Here is a 6232-nt window from a genome sequence, read left to right on the forward strand (position 1 = left end):
ATTAATTTTTTTTAACAATGTATTGAGATAGTGGTAAATACATATACATGTGGATGTTTAAGTTATACTAGTAGAGACCAGAGTGTATGTTTAATTAAACTACTAGAGACAAATGTGTATGCATGAAACTCAGCAGTGAATTGCTCTTCGGGGGTACAGCTCACTTTAACATGCATAAACCAAACCTGTTGCCATTTCCTACTATCTGAGTACATCACAGTCACAGTAGTTGGTAATGGTGCTGTATGCAGAGAGAGTGATTCCCAAATTATAATGACACATGCTATAAGTTAGAATTATTATTAAATAATGACCTTTTGGCACTTTGTGGGGGCTGGGGTAGAGGAGGTCAGTTCTCACCGAATCTGGATGGTTTCTTCGAGAGCTTCTGCTCATACATCCTGGGTTTGCGTTCCCTACAGGACACTGAGTGCTCAGACTTCAGAAGAGAAGACAGAGGCTGGATCTTCAGGCTCCTAGGTCATGTCCCTTTCGTATTGTACACACTGAATGTGCCCATGTTTCTTCCTTTACTCAAGACTCAGGAACGCCTTCAGCCCAAGGACTTGGCCTCTAAAGAATCCTGGGAGAGGAGTCCCGTTGTGGCCACTGCTGCCCTGGAGAGGGTGAGGGGGCCGTGCAAGCGAAGCTGCTGCCCAGGCCAGGCATCCAGGCCCCTGGGGGGCTGTTGCGGTCGCTGGCCCTGGCACTCCTGCTTGCGTCCACTGCCATGTCCAGTGCTGCACGACAGACTGATTCACCAAGCCTAACTGTCCTCAAACCCAGATGTTGCTCTCCCAGATAGGAACGCTGTAACACAGGAAAACCAAACCTTCTATTTCCCAAATCAGTAGCACTCTCCCTCCCATAGCTACAGAGAAAAGCGGAGCTTCTGCAGCCCCTAGACCCTCACCTACTACTTCCCTGTCCCAAGAGGAAGCTGATAACAATGACGGCCCCAGCATAGAGGAGGAGGGTCTCACACTGAACAGTTCTCCATCTACAGCCAGAGACACTCTGGACCATGGAGATTCTGGAGAACCAGACTGTGACTGGACCACAAACCCTAGGGACGACGAGTCTGATGAGACCTTGGAAGAAAACAGGGGTTACATAGAAACTGAACAGTCAGTGAAATCTTTTAAGAGCCCATCGTTAAACATAGAAGAGGAAAACGGCCATTTCTTTTTCCATCTTATTAGTTTTGCTTTTTATATCTCTGTTATTTACATATCACAACAAAAAGGAAGATTTTCCTCCTGGTTCAAAGCAGGAAATGGCATGAGGGCCTTTATTCTAAGACAGTGGATTATCATCATCTAGACCAGAACGTAAATGAGGCAATGCCTTCTTTGAAGATTACCAATGATTATATTTTTTGAGGTACTGAGATTAGAGTTTGCTTATTATGTAACTTTATTTGCTTGACTTTGGAAATCAAGCAAATAATTTCCAAATTATTTTTTTTTTAACTTTGGAAATTTCAAGGCAATTTGGTGCTTTGGAAATTAAGTGTCACAAACAAGGAGTATATAATTTTTTATCTATATTTTTAGAGTTAAATTCAATCAGGTGTCCAAAATGTGAGTTAAGCATTACCTTATATTTATGCTGTTTTTATTGTTTTAGATTTAGTATATTCCTTCCGGAAGTATTAATGATGCTGTGTTTAAAATATCCCAAACTTGTATCTAAATTCTAACATATCTGGTACTGCTGACTTAGATTCACTCTCTGCCATCCAAATACTAGTTTTTAGGCACATATTTCATTATGGTCCTAATAATGTATAAGGATATATGTGATAATGATTTGCATTTAAGTAACATTTTTTTCTTCCATGAAAACTGCTTTGGATATTTTTAGATCGTTTAAACATAATTTAAGGTAACGATATTGCTCAATCTGACTACAGTTTTAGGGAACACATTAACTGTGTCTAGAAATTCTGGCAATAGAGACTCTACAGTTTACAGTGGACCACAGATAAAATGTTACAGAGATAGCATATTTTTGGTTTGAATCACTGAATCAAATTTAAAGATAGAAACTGGTAAAATATTAAATACATGTACAATTGCTTTTAGTTAGCGATTGATTGTAGCATGGGTCCTCCAAGGTTTCAAGCCATGGGCAGAGTTTAAAATTATATCACATTTGTTCACTTTGTTTATTATTTTATAGTAAGTTTGAATAAATCTTAGGGGCCATTATCACTTAAGTAATATTGTATCTAGGTCTTTCAAATTCAAATTATACCTGAATGAAGTTGTTTGAATACATAAAGGACATATGTGTACAATGACCTTCCCGCCTTACTTGTTTTATTTTCTTTGTTTTTTTTTATAGCAACTGGAAATTATTCGTATTTCATTTAGACTGTCTTTCTATCATAAAGACTTAATCAGTATGTAAATATGTAATTTGAACCATGGTTGACTTTCAAGTGTCGCTACAACTTTTTAGAAAACGTAACCCCCAATATGCATTAACCAAGGCCCAGGTGAGCCAGTGGGCATGTGCTGTAGAGACAGGAGAAGCAGTGCCGCCTATCCTTTCTCTTGGTGGACAATGTACTTTCCTAATAAGGAAGGGAAACACAATGGAAATACACGGGAACTGTTTTATTGCAGTAATTTTTTTCATATCTGAAATTGTATTATTTAATATTTTGAATAAGATTTTAAAAAATAAATGGCAAAGCTATAAATCCAAAACAAAGAAAGAAAGAAATTCTGGGAGAGAAGGATCTTGAGGACTTTCAAGCCTTGCCAGTCTGCTCCAGATTATATCTCATCTCTGGCTGCAAAGTCCAACAGGTTGCCTGTCAGTCATGTGCCTCCAAGTCTGTGCTCATGCAACCCCTCAACTAAACTAAAATCCCACCCACACATTCAAACCAGCTTCTTCCACATCATCTTCAGCACCTACTTCTCATGCAACACACTTGACCCTGCCCTTCCTGAGATCACTGCTTGTCCAAGACTCTCTTCCCCACCAGAGTGAGAACCCCGTGGCTGGGCTGAGACTTGCTCACCTTTGTGTCCTCAGCGCCACTGCAGAGAAGGCATCCTTAGACAGTGTATGAAAGGATAGGTCAATGTGAGTTCTACGCTAGCTCTGGCACTAACCTCTCTCTCACCCTGTCACATCCAACTGGCCACCTCTGGAAGCTCTCCTGAGTCTGTCCTCTCTGGCCTATGGCCATTGCCCTGCCCAGCTCAGGCCTCTTTGTCTCTTGCTGGGACTAGCACAGAAGTGCCCTCACTCTGTCACTCCTGTCCTCCTCCCCAACCAGCCAAGGCCAAGATCTGACCATGTTACTGCCCCTCTGTTTACAAACCTTCCACAGCCCTCACTGCACCTGAACCTGGTTCTTAATTCAGCCCTGCCTCCTTTAAAGCCTCATTTATAATCATTGACTTCTTTTGTTTTTCTCTTTTTTTCCCAAGAAACTTCAAACATTTTCCAGACTCAGAGACTCTGATGGGTGCACAAGGCATTCAGCGAGATACTCACCAAATTCCTACTCATCTTTCAAAACCCCACTCGAAAGTCACCTCTCCTTAGGGCTGTCTTTGGGTGAATTCCACTCACTGTCTCTCCACAGAGATAGTCTCCTTAACTTTTCTGTGGCCCCGTAACTCTTGCATTTCTCCTGATTATTAGCACCTATCGCTCTGCATCTTCAGTTTGCTCAACTGTCTCCTTCCCTCACTGAAACTCAGATCATCCTAATATAATTCTATTCCGGGTTCATTGTCCACTCCCAAGGCCAGGCACAGAGCGGGCAAGGGAAGGTGTGTTGAATGAGCGAAAGGGCACTAATAGCTAACATTAATTGAGTACTCACTATATGCTCTGCACTACTCTAAGCACTTTGCAGGTATTAGTTTAATTCTCAAAACTATAGGGCATGTAACTATTATCATTCTCTTTTTACAGATGTAAATTGAGGCACAGACAGGTTAAGTAATTTACCCAAAGTCAAAATAGGAAGTGGAAGAACCAGCTTCAAATTCGGGCCCTCTGACTCCAGACCCGCTGTCTTAATGATTACGCAGGTCTCTGGTCTGGGTGGCCTCCAGGTCATCTTGGTGCCTCCTCTCAAAATCCAAACCACACGTGCTTGCCTTTACCCACACTGAGCCATCTTCTGGGATGCCCTCCCCCACCATGCCAGGCCTCACTCATCCCTCCCTTACCCAGGAAAATACTGCTAATGCTTCAATGGTTGCACAGCCAGAACTCCCCAAAGGGTGAAGGAGGGGGAAAATTTGCTGATTTCCATAAACAAGAGGATTCATATAACTTTTTAAATGTCTGGTATATTGTGTAGTTTACATAAAATAAAACTATTCTTTTTAGTGTACATTCCAGTGAATTTTGACAAACACATACAGTCATAGAATCATCAAAATCAAGACATAGAACTATTCCATTCCTCCCTAAAATTCTCTCACGTTCCTTTGTAGTCAATCCCCACCTCCAGGTCTATTTTGTTTCCCTGTACTTTTGCCTTTGGTATGTATGTATGTAGCCTTTTTCAGTCTGGCTTCTATTGCTTAGCAGTGTGTATTTGAGATTCATCCATATTACATGTATTAATTGCTTGTGCCTTATAATTATTGAATAGGGATGTCCCATAATATGTTAACACGTTCACCAGTTGAAAGATATTTGGATTGTTTCCAATTTGAGGCAACTATGAATGAAGTCACTGTCTTTGTTTCTGTGTTCATTTCTGTTGGGTAAGTGCTTAAGAGTGCCAGATTGTGTGTCAAGTGAGTGAATGTTTAGCTCTTTAATAAATTGCCATTCTCTTTTCCAGAGCAGCTGTTTCATTTTGCATTTCCACCAACAATGTATGAGAGTCCCAAGCTACACCACAATCTCACCAGCAGTTGGTATTGTCAAATGCTTTGCTTTGTTTTATCCAACCTAATAGGTAGAGCGGAACCTTGTTGTGGTTTTATTTCGTATTTCCCCCATGACTTATGATGAGCATCTTTTCATGGGCTTATTTGCCATTCATATTTTCTTCTTTGGTGGAATGTCTTTTCAGATCTTTTGCCCATTTTATACTGGGTTGTATGTTTTCTTATTATTGAATTTATATTCTGGACATATGTCCTGTTTCGCTACTAGTTTTTCCCAATATGTGGTTTATCTTTTCATTCTCTTAACAGTGTCTCTTAAACAAGAGAGGTTTTTAATTGTGATGAAGATTAATTTATCATTTTTTTCTTTTATGAATTATACTTTTTCTGTTCTATCTAAGAAATATTTGCCTAACCCAAGATCACAAAGATTTTCTCCTCTTTTTTCCCTTCTAAACCTTCTAAAGGCTTTGTAGTGTTAGGCTTTACATGTGGATCTATGATCCATTTGGGGTTAATCTTTGTGTAGGTAATATGTATGTCCAATTGTTCTAGCACCATTTACTGAAAAGACTTTTCTTTCTCCATTAAATTGCTTTTGTACCCTTGCCAAAAAATCAATTAACCATATGATATGGGTTGAACGTGTACCCCAGAGGTTCTCATATTAGAAACTTAATCCCCACTGTAACAGTATTGAGGGTGGGAAATCCTATTATGGTAATTGAAAGATAGGTCCTTGGAGAGGTGATTAGATTGTGAAGACTATGCCCTTGTGAATGGATTAGTAGTGTAGTTCTGATGGCTTTGAATGAGAGCTAGTGAGGAGGTTAGTCTCTCTCTCACTCAAGCCATTCACCATGTGACACCTGCATTGCTGTGAAGAGTAACCACCTACCAACAAGGCCCTCACCAGATGAGTAATATTGACTTTGGACTTCCCAGCCTCCAAAACTGTAAGAAATAAACTTCATTTCTTTACACATTACCCAGTTTCAGGTATTTTGTTATAAGCAAAAGGAATGGAATGGACCAATACACCACATATGTTTGGGTCAATTTCTGGGCTCTCTTTTGTGCTCCATTAATCTGCATGACTATCCTTTCATCAAGACTGCACTATTTTGGTTACTGTGGCTTCATAGGTAGTCTTGAAATCAGTTATCATGAATTTTCCAATTTTTTTAAAATTTTGGCCGTTCTAATTCCTTTGCTTGCCATTTAAATTTTAGAATCAGCTTATCAGTCTCTCAAAAAAAAAAAAAAAAAAAAGCCTGCTGGGATTTTGATTGGGATTATGTTGAATCTATAGATAAATTTGGGATAATTGACATCTTAACAATTGCATCTTC

The 6232-nt window shown here is 39.8% G+C and overlaps 1 pseudogene; it reads left to right on the forward strand.

Annotated features, from left to right (window-relative positions):
* The first annotated feature begins 518 nt into the window (after nt 1-518).
* Nucleotides 519-1382, forward strand: LOC134385683 (keratinocyte-associated transmembrane protein 2-like; annotated as a pseudogene).
* Nucleotides 1383-6232: the final 4850 nt, after the last annotated feature.

Source organism: Cynocephalus volans, chromosome 9 (genome assembly GCF_027409185.1).
Source record: "Cynocephalus volans isolate mCynVol1 chromosome 9, mCynVol1.pri, whole genome shotgun sequence".
NCBI classification, from domain to species: Eukaryota; Metazoa; Chordata; class Mammalia; order Dermoptera; family Cynocephalidae; genus Cynocephalus; species Cynocephalus volans.